This window comes from Pyrus communis, chromosome 5 (assembly GCF_041283825.1).
Source record: "Pyrus communis isolate YQ-2024b chromosome 5, ASM4128382v1, whole genome shotgun sequence".
In the NCBI taxonomy this organism is placed as follows: domain Eukaryota; kingdom Viridiplantae; phylum Streptophyta; class Magnoliopsida; order Rosales; family Rosaceae; genus Pyrus; species Pyrus communis.
In genome coordinates, this window is record NC_142569.1 from 31,818,785 (window position 1) to 31,835,780 (window position 16,996).

Consider the following 16,996-nt stretch of genomic DNA (forward strand, 5'->3'; position numbering starts at 1 on the left):
GATTAAACTTGACATGGATACATTCTCAAATCAAAGAAAAAAGAATGTACCCATATAAGTTTTAAAATGAATTAGAAAAAAAAAATTGAATAGATTTTATACCAAAAAAAAAAATGGTACATTTTACATATAACAAATTGGTATATTTAAGAATGAGTACATTTAAAGATTAAAATTTTGAAAAAATTACATGAATGGGTACATATAAGATTAAAAAATTAAAACATTTTAAAAAAAAAACTAATGGGTACAAACTTATTCTAATTTATTTATTTATTTTGGAAATGTTTTGAATTGAAATTTGGTTAGGAGTTTAATAAAGGTGTGAGTATTAAAATTCTAAATCAATTATTAATTTTTATTTTAAAAAAATATTTAACTGACATGTAAATTCATTATTACATTAATACTAGGAACCTGGATCACAATCTGAAAAACTAATAAGATTTCAGTCAATGAACATTAGTACCAAATACTATTTTTTCCTAAATAAAAATAAAAAAGAAACGTGAATACCCAGATCACTACCACGCACAGCAACCATGCATCTCCTCTTCCTCCTCCCTCTCTCACCATTCCAATACCCGCATGGAGGATTGAGAACTATGCCTTGCAGATGAATGATAGAGAAATTCAAAAACAACGAACCCATGATTTGACAAAAATACCCTAAACCCTAAACCCTAAACCCTAAGAATCAAAATGACAAAAATACCCTCAATTTAATAAACAATGGGCCAAATGATATGACAAAAATTGAGGGTATTTTTGTCATTTTAACTTTATTTAATGGAGATTTTTCGTGGAATGACCAAAATGATTGATGGTGGACAAACTCAGGAACTACTTCTATTGATTTCAAATCTCAAGAACCAAAGTGATGAGTTATACAAATCTTAGAAATCATTTTGGCTAAAAAGTCTTTTTTTAGAGTGCAATGTTTGTTGAAGCATAACTTGCTAACCAAATGTTCCTTTCTCTTTTTATTACAGAGCTACTATTCAAACTCTCGATTTACCATTTTAGAAAGAAAAAAAATTTCTTAATTTAAAACAAATATATAAAATATCTTTAAATTTCTAATAAGATTCCTTCTTGTTGGCTAGGCTTCACTATTTAGAACGACAATGGCTTTGGAAATTAGCATAACCTCATTTTGATCTTTGATAATGAAAATCATTGGAAGTGGTCTATGAGTTTGTCCACCGTAAATCATTTTAGTCTTTCTACGTAAAATTTATTAATATCCTCGTTAAGTGGGAGTGATTGGTTTGACAAAAAATACCCTTTAAAAGGTCATCATGTAGTAGCTCACATTACAATTTAACGAGAAATTAACAAATTTTTCACTGTATGGCCAAAATAATTTATTGTGTACAAACTTAAGAACCACTATTATCGATATTCATTTTTAAAAACTAAAGTGATAAGTTATATCAATCTGAATGACCATTTTAGCTAGTCTATTTGGAAACAATCTTTTTATCTTTTTGGACAATCCCTCCCATTACTGTTTTTCTGTTCACGAGTTTATATCTCATGGATTACATTTGTTGAATTTAAAAAATTAAAAGGTGATCACTTTGCTTAAAAACTGCTCGTCTTCGTACTTATTCTTAACAAATTCTCGTAGTCCGCCTAAGTAGGCTTTTGTAATTGAATCACAAAAATGCACGCTCTGACCAGATTTCGAAGCGAGTGGCAATTATCAAGGTACCTTTATACTTTGCCAAGTATTATGAAAGGATCAATGATACGTGATGTGTTTCTGGGTGACCCTCACAAGTGTGCGACATTGGTGTTATCAAAGGATGTAGATTTTCAAGGCATCACCCGAGCACATATTACGACGTTCCATGGTGTCGTCTTCCTCACCAAATCCATGAATGTAGGGCTGACATTCTCATCCTACTTTATTGCTTTTTCTCATTTGCAATATTGTATGCAATTAAAATCGTATACATTCTAGTTCAAGACTCAAGAAAAAAATCAACCAAATAGAAAAACATTTAACTAAATAACATGGTTAGTTTATTTACCGAATAACCATTAGACGGCCAAACATTTTCATACTACTATCAAATCCTATAATATTAAAATGGTGAAAATATGATTTCTCCAGCATTTTACTTCTTGGCTTTCATAAACCACCTATGACCTAATAAGTCTTGAGTACCAATATGTTTTGCACATTACACGCATAGTCTCGTGAGCCGCCCTTTGCAATACAATCATATACAGATGAATTAATGATTTTGTTCCAAAGAAGTTGGTTTTGAAATACAACCATATAAGCAAAGACCAAATTATGGAGTAATGCTAAGGATACCATATTTTTTAAACCAAATGATGTGGTTGTAGATTATTGGATTATTAATTAAATTTCGATTAACGTGTTTATTTTTTATTGGTGACATATCATTTAATTTGCAAATTGGTTTAAGAATTTGATCTCTCTAACATTATCCAAATTATGAGTAAACTTCCTTTTCTGTTAATTCTTTATTTATTTATTTTTAGAAAACTCGACAATACGGGGATAATTTTATTGATATCGAAAAAAATAGATACACCTAGCTAGGGGGAAATAAACCTAACCCCACATAATACAAGAAAAAAGGATTAAAAATACATGTAAAAAAGAAGGACATAAACCTTACCCCTCTAAAAGCAAAAACAACAAAGATACAAAGAAAAGAGGGGGGACATGAAACCTAACCCCTCTAAAGGCAAACCTAAAGGTTTAAACCTGCAAAACAGAACAAGCAACCTCACATGGTTAAGAAAAAAAAACCATAAAAAGAGATAAACTTGCATGTCGAGATGCACATTAATTTGAGAAGAGGAAGGTAGGAAAGTCAACATAGTCTGAAAATAAAGCAGCTAGAACCGCCAACAAAGGGGAGTCATGCCATACCAAAGTTGGAGAAAACAAGCCCATGTTAGCAAATTATTTGCAACCACACTTCCTTCACGATATATGTGATAAGCATAGAAAGTCATCTTGCGAACATGGTCCAAACAAATAGACCATTGCGTACGAAGAGGCCAAGGAAGATCAAAATCAGTCGATTGGAGATCACAGATAACACTAGAAGAGTCACTTTCCTGACAAAGACAATGTCAACCCTGCTTATATGCAAGCTCTACACCAATAATAACTGCTGATAATTCTGCAAAATAAAAAAGTTTCGATGACTAATCCCTTAGCAGAAACCACCAAGAAACTAACCATGGCAATCTCGAAACACTCCCCCACAAGCAGGACAAAAATTTTCATTTCTGTTAATCCTAATTACCTCTTGTTAATCATATTTAAAAGGGGAAAAGCTACTTGTGTTCTACGATTTGCACCTTGCACGTGGGACATGGATATTATCAAGGAATATACATCTTCAAGAGGCACACACACCAACCATGTTATTCTAAATAGTTTGTTTACTAGGTCTAGGACCAGGTGTATAATTTCATTTAGGTTCATGGTTAGCCGAACTCATTTATTTACAAGTACTAGATTGCCACTACTCGTAAAAGTGAAGAAAAATAAATATTAGTTTGTGATTGTAGTACTAGATCGCCACACTTCATTTGTTTACTTGTACTTCTAAATGCCCCTTATTTCATTTACAATAATATTAAGAAAACTATGTTCGTGATACTAAATTTTAGTTATACACATTACTCTCGAATCCTATAATATTAAAATGTCGAAAATATGATCTCTTTAACATTTTTCTTCTTTACTTTCATAATCCACCTATGACCTAATAAGTCTTGAGTACCAATATCTTGCACATTACACGTATAATGCAAGTATTAAATTTAGCTAATCGAGTCTCGAGAGCCGCCCTATGCAATACAATCATATTCAAATGAAATAATGATTTTGTTCCGCAGAAGTTGGCTTTTGAAATACAATAGTATAAGCACGCTACGTACCCAGATTTCAAAGACTACATCATCAGTTAACTTTCTTTTCTGTTAATCCTAATTACCTCTTGTTAATCATGTTGGAAAAGGGGAAAAGCTGCTTGTGTTTTACGATTTGCACCTTGCACATGGGACATGGATGTTATCAAGGAATGTACACCATCTAGAGGCACACACACCAACTATATGTTATTCTAAAATGTTTCGTTTACTGGGTGTATATTCATATAGGTTCATGAGCCGATCTCATTTATTTATAAGTACTAGATTGCCACAACTCGTAAAAGTGAAGAGAAATGAATAATTGTTCGTGATTTGCCACACCTCACTTGTATACTTGTACTTTTGATCGAGCATACGTTGTTCGGCAGCCCGTGTCACACGTTCTCGTGACCATTTATAATCTACAAGTTATTTTCGCATGATTATGGATCATATAACATAAAGAAGTACAATACTAAACTCAGAAACATAAAAAGAGAGTGCATAAATGATCTCCCTATAATCCATTGTTCTTAAAAAAATACACCATACTTTCACTCTTTCAAAAGGCTCTTAACACTAGTACAAAAACATATTTGCGCGACGGAGCAAATTGCGTTGCGCAAAGTATGTTTGCACAATGGTGACAACAGAACGTCACACAAAGACATTTTGCGAAGCCAATCTGGGTCGCACAAAACTATTTTGCGCGACCTATGTGAACCTTCGTCGCGCAAAGCTATTTTGCGGGACAAATGCACACCTTCGTCACACAAAACTGTTTTGCGCGACGTCAGTCTGCTTCGCGCAAAGTCAACGAATTTTTCCACACTACTAAATTTTTTTTGTACAGGATTTTTGTATACAAATATCATTGAAGAACGAATTTGAAGGTATTTTCTTCAAGTTGCATATGAGATTTTTGTATATGTACCTTTGCCTACTTGCTATGCCCTTTTTTTTGTAATGGTGGAGTTTTGTGGGATTGAATTTCTAATTAGTCTTTATTAATTTTACCCATTAAAAGGAGTGAGACGGTAGATATATTGTTGAAGACTTGTTTTGGCTTCATTTGGAATTAGCATTTGAATACTTTAAAGGGGTTAACTTATATATTTACACGGAAGAAATTGTAAGAAATGTTGGTTTTCCTTGAAATTTCCTTGATTTGTGCTATATGGTTGAACCGAGGGTAAATCCAATGCACCTCGGGTAATTAAGAATTATATTGAAGTAAAGTCACATTTATTAAGTAGCTTTAAATTTATATATTATTGTGTTTTATGTAAAAAAAAAAAAAAATGAATTGGAGTAAACTCACATTTTCAGTAAATTTTATATATATATTTTTTAAATATAACTTGTGAGACATCACAATTGGGTCATTGCGCAAATACACTTTGCGCACACCAACCTATGCATTATGCAAAGACTGTTTGCGCGACACAACAACCAATGCGTCACCCAAAGGTTGTTTGTGCGACGGACCAACCAATGCGTCACGCAAAGGTTGTTTGCGCGACGAACAAACTGCGTTGCGCAAAGTGTTTTTGTGGTCCACTAGTGTAAATATTTTAAATTGATGATCAAATTAGTTCATTGTATTCATATAGGATCAAGGAGTGTATCTGTAAAAAAAATCATCAAAATTGGAGTTAAAACTACCATTAAATCGTGATTTTTCGTTTATAACCATCGAAAAATTTTGTCTCGTTACTTGATCTCTGAATGTTTGTTTTTTGCGATTTTTTGCTTATGCGATCTCAAAGTATATACAAACAAGTTTGACGGTCGGATCGTTGAAACTAGTTTCATACAATGCGTATCCCATTAAAATAATAGATTCACTAACACTTGGAGTTTATTTATACCTTCATTAAGTATAACATAAGATTTTGTGGTATCCACTAGTGTAATATTTTAAATTGAAGATCGAATTAGTTCATTGTATTCATATAGGGTCAAGGAGTGTAGCTGTAAAAAATCATCAAAATCGGAGTTAAAATAACCACTAAATCGTGATTTTTCGTTTTTACCATCGAAAAATTTTGTCCCGTTACTTGATATCTGAATGTTTGTTTTTTGCAATTTTTGGCGTATGCGATCTCGAAGTCTATACAAACAAGTTTAATGGTTCGATCATTGAAACTAGCTTCATAGAATGCGTATCTCATCAAAACAATAGATTCATTAACACTTGGAGTTTATTACATTCATTTAGTATAACATAAGATTTTGTGGTATCCACTTACGTAAATATTTTAAATTGACGATCAAATTAGTTCATTGTATTCATATAGGATCAAGGAGTGTAGCTGTAAAAAATCATCAAAATCAGAGTTAAAACTACCGTTAAATCATGATTTTTCGTTTATAACCGTCGAATAGTTTTGTCCTGTTACTTGATATCTGAATGTTTGTTTTTTGCGTTTTTTTGGCGTATGCAATCTCGAAGTATATACAAACAAGTTTGACGGTTGAATCATTGAAACTAGTTTCGTACAATGCATATCCCATTAAAACAATAGATTCACTAACACTTGGAGTTTATTTATATTTTCATTAAGTATAACATAAGATTTTGTGGTACCCACTAGTGTAAATATTTTAAATTGAAGATCAAATTAGTTCATTGTATTCATATAGGATCAAGGAGTGTAGCTGTAAAAAAAATCATCAAAATCGGAGTTAAAACTACTGTTAAATCGTGATTTTTCGTTTATAACCGTTGAAAAGTTTTGTTCCGTTACTTAAAATTTGAATGTTTTGCAATTTTTGGCGTATGTGATCTCGAAATATATACAAAAAAGTTTGACGATTAGATCATTGAAATTAGTATCATAGAATGTGTTTCCATCAAAACGATAGATTCACTAACACTTGGAGTTTATTTATACTTTCATTAAGTATAACATAAGATTTTGTGGTATTCAGTAGTGTAAATATTTTAAATTGAAGATCAAATTCATTCATTGTATTCATATAGGATCAAAGAGTGTAGCTATAATAAATCATCAAAATCGGAGTTAAAATAACCGTTAAATTGTATTTTTCGTTTATAACCGTCGAAAAGTTTTGTTCTGTTACTTGATATCTGAATGTTTGTTTTTTGTGATTTTTGGTGTAAGCGGTCTCGAAGTCCATTTTTTTGTGATTTTTGGCGTAAACAATCTTGAAGTCCATACAAACAAGTTTGACGGTTCAATCATTGAAACTAGTTTCGTAGAATGCATGTCCTATCAAAACAATAGATTCATTAACACTTGGAGTTTATTACATTCATTAAGTATAACATAAGATTTTGTGGTATCGACTTGTGTAAATATTTTAAATTGACGATCGAATTAGTTCATTGTATTCAAATAGGATCAAGGAGTGTAGCTATAAAAAATCATCAAAATCAGAGTTAAAACTACCATTAAATTGTGATTTTTCGTTTATAACCGTCGAACAGTTTTGTCTCGTTACTTGATATATAAATGTTTTTTTTTCCTTTTTTGGCGTATATGCAAACAAATTTGATGGTTGAATCGTTGAAACTAGTTTTGTACAATGCGTATCCCATTAAAACAATATATTCACTAACACTTGGAGTTTATTTATATTTTCATCAAGTATAGCATAAGATTTTGTGGTACCCACTAGTGTAATATTTTAAATTGAAGATCGAATTAGTTCATTGTATTCATATAGAATCAAGGAGTGTAGCTATAAAAAAATCATCAAAATCGGAGTTAAAACTCCTGTTAAATCATGATTTTTTTTTTATAACCGTCGAAATGTTTTGTCCCATTACTTGATATTTGAATGTTTGTTTTTTGTGATTTTTGGCGTATCTGATCTCGAAGTATGTACAAAAAAGTTTGATGGTTGGATCATTGAAATTAGTATCGTAGAATGTGTATCCCATCAAAATGATAGATTCACTAACACTTGGAGTTTATTTATACTTTGAAAGTATAACATAAGATTTTGTGGTATCCAGTAGGGTAAATATTTTAGATTGAAGATCGAATTCATTCATTGTATTCATATAGGATCAAAGAGTGTAGCTATAATAAATCATCAAAATCGGAGTTAAAATAACCGTTAAATCGTGATTTTTTTTTTATAACCGTCGAAAAGTTTTTTCCCGTTACTTGATATCTAAAATTTTTTTTTTTTGCGATTTTTGGCTTATGCAATCTCAAAGTATATACAAACAAGTTTGACGGTTGGATCGTTTAAACTAGTTTCATACATCGTATCCCAGCAATTTCAATGGTATATATATATATATTAAGTAAATTTAAATTTATTTATGTTGTACGTATAATACTTAAGAAATTTAATGGTATGTATATTTATTAAGTAGCTTTAAATTTATTATTGTAGTTCGGGTCAGGTTTTTGTTAGAAAAATATATTATTGTAGGGTTTATGTAAAAAAATTGAATTTGAAGGGAGTAAAGTCACATTTTCAATATATTTTACAATATTAAAAAGCAAAAAAAATACCTTGCATGACACCACATTGTGGTCTTTACGCAAAAACACTTTACGCGACGTCAAGATGTATACCTGCATTGCGTCATTTGTGAGAATTTTGGCGGTGCAATTGTAAAAAATAGGTGTTTCTTTTTTTTTTAATTTTCCCAAATGGAGGTGCAAACCATGCAATTGAAAAACAGTCGATCTCTCTTCCCTCTCTCTCACTTGGTCTCTCTCTTCTTCCCGTAGCTTCCTCCTCATCGCTCATATCAGCCAGTCCTCATCCTCCTCATCCTCCTCATCCTTCCCTCTCACTTATCTCTTCTTTCCATCGCTCATCTCAGCCACTCCTGATTGCAAACTGTGCCATAGATTCATCTCAGAATCATGTATCTATCTTTTTTTAATTCTTAATTTTTCTTCTTTCTAAGGTCAGAATCAGGCTTTAATGCCTTAATTTGAAGATTTTGGTATTGTAATTAGACTCAATTTGAAAAATTAAATTAGAAATTGGGGGTTTTAAGCTTAAACCGAATTTTAGTGTTAGGATTCAATACTGGCGAAGTCTTTCAACGGTACTGGTGGATTCTTCACCCTCTGCAACCAGCCATAGATCTCACCATATAATTTATCAAAACTCATTTAGTTATAACACACAGAAGAACTTTAAGTTCCAAGTATGAACCTTCATTTGGTCGAAATTGAGAGGCAAAACTTAAAGTTTTGTAATAGTTGAGGAAAGATTTCTAGGCAGTGATATTTTTATGTGATTTAAAATATTCAAAACATTTCTATTGCTTGAAGAATTTGATTTGTTATCCAAAAGATTTGTATGTTTCCCCCTCAGTCATTTGGCACACTTCACTTTTTGGCGTTTTCGCTCTAGAAGAGTTGCATAGAATTCAAGTCACATGTAGTTTTTTTTTTTTTAAATTTTATTTTTTATGAAGTTTACATTGTTTAATTTTAACAGATAGATTTGAGCATCGGTTTCAGGGATATTATGTGATTTTCTTATCTTTTGATTTATACAGGAGAATTTTCCTGGAGGAAGAGGAAGAGATACCTTAGAAACTTCCAAGGAGCTAAAACAATGTTGGTCTAAGCCATTTGGTAAGTTTTCATTGCATTTCGAAATCACTGGTAATTTCATATGCTGTTTATTACAATGATCCAGTAATTAAGATAATATTTCTGCAAGAGATGAGCAAAAGGGGATCAACAAGGGATGCACAAGTTACAACTATGAAGCTACACATTATGGTTAAAGATCTTGATATGAATACCACTTCCATGTCAAGAAATAAGAAACCAAAAATTGCTACTTTTCAAAATATATTGATCATCAATGGCTACCTAAGTTGTATCCCATTTTCTTTCACAATCTAAAGATGAAAACATAGGATTCATAGAGACTACTCAGACCCCCAAAAGAATCTGATGCTTTAGTTCAACAATATCTTCAAGACATTAATATTTTTGAAGCAAAGAATCATAATCACGTTAGTAAAAAAAGCTTGATCAATTTCCTTGGGCCATGCCATCCCCAACTGTATTCTTACCTATTATAAGAAGAAGAAAAAAGATAGAAACAAAGAATCATAAACAGAGTAGGGTAGTATAATCCCAGTGGCATATGGATTTTTTTCTCTCTTTCTTTTCTGCCCAGAAAACATGAGTGTTGCTTGCTTTTAAGATTGTAAATAACAATTAATTATTGCACTATTATGTAATGCACCCACATACACAGCTTAATTACTAATTCACTTTTCTTTTCGATGGTGGTTAACTGCTAATTATGCTATGCACTTGGGTTCTTGTTGTTGCATTGGATGCCTGCATTGTTGTCATGGATTGTCAGTGAGGTAGTGAATGAATTGTCTGCATTGTTTTTTCCTATCTTTCTTGGGTAATGACATGAGCTTAACTTCCTTCTAGTGTGTGTACTATGGTTTCTTGCTTTCTCCAACCCTTTAGAGATTTTGCATTTTCTGTAATTTTATTAGATTGGGGAGCTGCTGTAGGATAGTTTTTAGAGTTGTATTGCAATGTTAGAGGTGTATTTTTGGATTTGATTCAGGGTTGCATCATATAGTGGGTGGATCTCTGGTTCAGTAGGTTTTTCTTCTCAATTTTAACTCTTTAATAAAATTTCATTTCTCAAATATGTGGAGTCTGGAAAACACAAGGTAGCACTAGTGGATTGAAGAAACTATGTGGATATTTCTTTTGTTGTCTTAACTTGAATCTGAAGTGTGATTGGTAGTCGCATGGGATATTTAAATTGTAAGGGTCTTCAGCCAACCGCTGGCTAATGAAGTAGTCGACTAACTATGTTGGTTGACCTTCCATCCAAAAAACCTTCTGGTTTTGGTTATCTTTCGACAGTGTGTCTAGTCAAGCTCCATTTAATTGGAGTCCATACGTGAAGGGTCTCAGAGTGAACTAATTTTGGTTAAAGAACTAGGCTATCTAGCCACAGTCTAAGCTTATAGTGTGGTAAAGTCTAGTATTAGCACATTCTTGGCATAATTTCATATTATAATCAAAGTTGGATGAGACCTTCAAGCTTCTTACACATGTTGTCATGATATCTTCAATGAAAGTACAACAAATAAAAATACGACAGATTAAATTGATTTTCATCATGTTAACTTGCATATCATGTTGTATGGCCACTTTGTTTGGTGCACTTATTTTAATAATAAAAATATAAAATCGAGCTTAGTTGCACATAGAGAAGGCATCGCAATTGCAACCAAAATAATCAAGATACACATAAACAGAACATCTGATCCCATTGGTTTAAAGTATAGTTGACATCTTTAATTAGTATTGTGTCTACCGTTGCACTACTGCTTTATATATAAGTGAACAAATGCAAGAAATGATATGATATTACTTTGGCTGCTAATTGATTAATTTCAAATGCAAGAAAGGATTAGTTTCTAATGTTATATTTTTATGGTTTAAAAAGTGTATAAATGTCGTCGTTGATCACTCGTCGTTGGATCGTGACCAATGTGCCTTCTGCATTATCAACATCTACTGCTCCAGGCGTGACTGCTCCATTGATAAGGGAGCCTACACCTCTTACTGAGGCCTACTCCTATGGCGTCCCAAGTGCCCATATCATCGGCATCATCAATGTCGGTTCAACCGCTCAGTGCACGGTGGCCTCACCGACGCCGTCGCGAGCCAGAGCCTTCTGATCACACTTTCTAGGCATCCATAGTCGAGGGTGGGGCCTCCCAGCCAGGTAACTTTTTCTAATTCTCACTACGTTTTTTTTTTCATTTTAAAACTATTATTTTTATGATTGTGAAATGGGTGCCTTCTCTTCCAGATCAACCACATGAGAGGTCCTGAAGAAGGAAGTTACAACCTTAAAAGGTTAGCTTGCGGCCCAAGGCAAGCAGATGAGTATTATTGTACTGGCCTTACAGATGTCCGACCTCTAAATCCCGATGCCAGCACCTGATCTTTCTCCACCTTCGACCTCTTAGCCACTTGGCCCAACCAATACCTAATAGCCTGATGTATAAAACCTAAAAGACTACTTGTTGTAGTTTTCTCTTTGAGTGGTGTTAAGCCCACCCTATTGTATTATCATTTCACCCTTTTTAAAATATAAATATCAATGATAAATATCTCATCTTATAAAATGACATTTAAGGACTTAAACAATAACTACTAACATTTTGACACATTATCATTAGTTGAAATAGCAGAAGAAAAAAAAAAGGAAAAAAAATTTAAAAACCCACCCTACTATACAAGCCTAAACAGTCCACACCCGCACGCCTCCCTAACGGTGGCGTCGATTCTAGCTCCTCCATCTTCAAATTCCCTTTCTCTCATGATGGATGACAGCCTTAATATAATTCCGGCAGAATGGAGATTGCGTACAGCGAAGGGGAATATGTGGGTGGAGCCGTGCAGGTGGGTGGTTGTGAGGCTATGACCAGGCTGTGAAGGGTGGCATAGGGTAGGGCATAAGTGTTGGCGTGGCTGTAATTTTGGGGGTCATGGTGTTGTTGGGGTTTTGGAGGTCTGATTTTTTTTGCAGCGAGTGGCGAGACATCCGTCTTTGAAGGTCAATCTGCCTCATTACGGTTCCTTTTTCTCTCTCAAATATCTTCAGAACACAACCCTCAATCCAACAAAAAGAGTAAGGGATCGAGCAAAGTAATTCTCACTGCACATGTACCAAAGTGCAGCAATGCATTGACATACTCATATTTCTTGTCCATAGTTTGATATTCAATCTTTAATTGGCACTCTGACTTGTTTTTTTATGATGATATATATGTACCAGTACCTCTTTTGCCATCTCCGTCCTTCTTCGAGCTTGACCCAGAAAAAAGGTGACTATAGACCTTCCATGTCTGCCTTGATGGATTCTTGTTTGTTGTTTGAATTACTGTTGAATATGTCCCATGGTTGGTTTTTTTTCTTGAGATAAATATATTATACGTGCATATATACATATATATATTTATATATACATATATATATTTATATATACATATCACAGAAAATAAAAATTAAAGAACTTAAAGATATATAAAAGGTTATAATTGGAATAATGGTGGGTGCGAAAAGAGTGATGTTATTATTTACCTTTTTATAGTGGGTGGAAATATAATGTGGGTGGAAAGATAAGACAATGGGGTAGGCTTAGTACTACTCTTTTCTTTTTTGTTTGGACATCTTGTATGTACATTTTCATATATTTTATAATTAAATACTTTTTCTTGGTTATTAATTATTGTTTAGAATTTAATTACAATATTTATCAAAAATTAAATAAAAAATATTTTTGCCAAAAAAAAAGGTTTGCACGACGAAGAAGTAACATGCGTCGCGTAAACTGTTTCTCCATATCAAACCCTACTTTCACTGATTTGGCACGCAACAAAGGTTTCGTTGAGCAAATTTTTGGGCAACGCTTTTTTACTTTGCACGACGAATGACCTGCGTCACGCAAACTGTTTTTTGCACTAGTGTAAGTATTCATCAACCCTGAAATTTACGTAGGACTACAAGTTGGAATAGTGTTTCAATTTGGAAATTTTGAATTCAACCCTGAAATTTGAATTCAAATCATTTTCGAAAATTAGAATGCATTTAGGGATTCTAATAGTTCCGAATTTCAGATTGAAATTTTCCGGCATGGCTTTGAACTTATTCCAATAATTATTATTTTTTCCAATATATTCTTATTTTTTTTATAATGATTTACTCAAATCATGTGTTTTGTAATCAACGTTTATATTTTATTTTTAATTTTGGATTCCATTTGTTCATTGTCATATCCCAGCCCAGGGCGGATCACTTCCCGGGCCCGCTCCACCACCGTAGCACGATATTGTCCGCTTTGGGCCCCAACCACGCCCTCACGGTTTTGTTTCTGGGAACTCACACGAGAACTTCCTGATGGGTCACCCATCCTGGGAATGCTCTCACGCGCTACTCGCTTAACTTCGAAGTTCCTGCAGAACCTGAAGCCAGTGAGCTCCTAAAAGGCCTCGTGTTAGGTAAGGATGAGAATATACATATAAGGATCACAATCCACCCCCCTTAGGGGCCCGACATCCTCATCAACACACCACGGCCAGGGTTAGGCTCTGATACCAAATTGTCATCCCGGCCCGAGGCGGATCACTTCCCGGACCCGCTCCACCACCGTGGCACGATATTGTCCGCTTTGGGCCCCGACCACGCCCTCACGGTTTTGTTTCTGGGAACTCACACGAGAACTTCCCGATGGGTCACCCATCTTGGGAATGCTCTCGCGCGCTACTTGCTTAACTTTGGAGTTCCTACGGAACCCGAAGCTAGTGAGCTTCCAAAAGGCCTCGTGTTAGGTAGGGATGAGAATATACATATAAGGATCGCTTTGGGCTTACCATTCCTTAACGATTTTGTTTTTGGGAACTCACGAGCAACTTCCCAGTAGGTCACCCATCATGGGATTGCTCTAGCCTCCTTCTCGCTTAACTTCGGAGTTCCTACGAAATCTGAAACCAATGAGTTCCCAAAAGGCATCGTGCTAGGTAGGGATGAGAATATACATATAAGGATCACGCCCCTGGACGATGTGAGATGTCACATTCATTGTTTTTATAACAAACATAAAATTATATATTAAAAGTATAGTGCACCAATAAAATTGAATTTATACATAAGCATATATCAAAATATAAAAAGAATAATAATGTATGTACAAAAAGGTGGAGAATATTCAGAAACCTATAAATTATATGAATTTTCAAATTGTGTTCCGAAATTTCTAAGGTACTCAAATTTTGAAAATTTGAAAAATTTTGAATTTGAAAATTTAATATGGAGAAACGTTGTTCTCAATCCGATCCGTTCGAAATCACCTCCTATCCATACGATAATAATGTGTATTTTCATCTCGATCAGTGCAAAAGCACATAATATGTCAAGGCACGTAATGAGGACTTCTTTGATATATCTTTTGACCCATTTCGCATTTCCCAAGTGTTTCCCTCTTTTCAGTCGGTGTAGGCGACCTAGAACAATATTTTGTCCTTCTTTGGTCGGAATGCGCGGGCATGCCACCACATGGTTAAAAGTGGCCAACGAGGAAAAGACGTGAGCATGATTTGTGTTTGCGCCTTAGATTGGATTCTAATCAAAACAATTGGACAGTTGAGCAAGGAATCTCTCTTCTTGGCCTAGGTTCTTTATGTATCAAGTGAGAAAGTAAAAGGAATTGAAAATAAATGTAAAACTAATCTACTAGCAAGAAAGTAAATAAAATGATGAGCGAGTGCATAGAAAATAGAAGTGCGTTGTAATTAAATAAAATTGAAGAATACAAAACAGAAAGTAAAGTGCGTAAAATAGAGAATTGGAAGATGAGTGCTTGAATAAATTGCAATAAAAAAGATAATTGAAATAACAATAAATTAATTAAATTGCATAACGTAAAGAAATTGAAAGACAAGTGGTAGAAGTAAATTGCATAAAAATAATCTAGACTAGGGCTACTTATGCTAGGACAGAAATTGAAGAGAAAATAGAATGATAAGTTGCGTGTTTGGTCAGGTGTCCCTTCCCTTCTCTTGAATCTTCATATTTATAGAGCAACATCGGCCCTGGACTGGCCATTTGTTTCGCCCGTGAGTCTTGCTCATTTGAAAAACCTTCCTTCCGCGACCACTCTAATCTCGGGATATGATGTCCGCTAGATCAACTCATTTTGTAGTATTCATTCCTTTAGGTACCGTTTGGTACGTGGGACGGAACGGAACAGAGTGGGACAAGGCGTTTCGTCCCACGTTTGGTGCGACTAAAATGGGTGGAACAAGCTGTTCCACGGAACGAGTTTTGGATGAATTTTTGTTCCACCTCACCCCCCTGGAACGACTTGTTCCACATCCGTGGAACACAAAATTATAACCTCTCCGTCTCCTTCTTCTTCCTCCTTGTTTCCATCCGAGGGCATCTTTGCTCCCGCTCCGTTCCATTCCTTCCTGTCCCGTCCCGTCCCGTCCCGTTCCGTTCCGTCCCGTCCCGTCTGCATACCAAACGATACCTTATGGATTGATTGACCTCGATCCTTGCCCTTGTGAACTTCTGCATGTATTGATCTCCTCCATACCTCTTTAAAAAGCTCGTGAACTCTTTTTCTTTGGTGAATCATGGACCTTGATTGCCTTGGATTGGATATCAATTATTCTCCAGACCTTGGTCCTTGCCAATTATACAATTTCCACTCGAAGATCTTCTTTAGGCCATCATGGCATTCTTCATTTCTTGGCCACGAGCCTTCATAAATATTTAATTTAAAGTCTTGTGGGACCAATCATGTGCCATTATCGAAGATGTGACTTTCAGATCCGAATGAATTGTGGGAACGACTAAACCTATGCTTGAGACCTGATATGTGTTTAAGAAGAAAAAAAATGTAATTTGCTTTTAGAAAGAGAGAAGAAATAGGAAAATTTGCTACTTTATCCCCTTTTTGGTATTTGGTTTCACTTTTGATCCCTCTCCCACAAAATTTCTCTTTTGATCAAGTTTCCCTCTGAAAAATCCATACTGCCTTTCATTGATCTTTTTAATAGTCAACATGCCCTTCATTGATCAAAAACCACAAAAAAAATGCGGCAACACCCTACCGACACTCTTAAATCCATTTTCGGATTCATTCCTTTAGTTGCTCCGCCTTGAGTAATCAAATTTGAAGAGGTGAAGAACATTTGGCACACCGTAAAGTAGTGTGGTAAGCTTTCGATTGCTCCTTCTTGTGATTAATAGAGAATGTGGATCATGTTTGTAGTAATCTCTCTCTCTCTCATCTTGCAGTAGCTCATTATTTGATTTTTCGATTTGAAATTTGGTTGTGGTGGTTGTGGAAAGAAGAAGGAAAGGGTTATTGAATGAATTATTGTGATTGCGGGGTTCCGAAATCATAAAATAAGGTATATCAGTGGAGTATCGTTGGGGCGTCATCACATTGTTGTTGTGGTAGTGTTGGTTTATAATCATAAAAGGAGAAGTATCGTTGTAGTGTCATTGTGGAGTAATTGCACTATAGTTATGACGTCCTTGTGATGCTGTTATCTGAGTGGAGTTTA

At 34.4% G+C, this 16,996-nt stretch overlaps 1 long non-coding RNA gene across 1 annotated transcript; it reads left to right on the forward strand.

Moving 5' to 3' along the window:
• Positions 1-9,418: 9,418 nt before the first annotated feature.
• Positions 9,419-12,049, forward strand: LOC137724363 (uncharacterized). Its single transcript, XR_015962096.1, has 3 exons — positions 9,419-9,494; positions 11,359-11,640; positions 11,728-12,049. It is a non-coding gene; the product is annotated as an uncharacterized LOC137724363 (long non-coding RNA).
• The last annotated feature ends 4,947 nt before the right edge of the window (positions 12,050-16,996 follow it).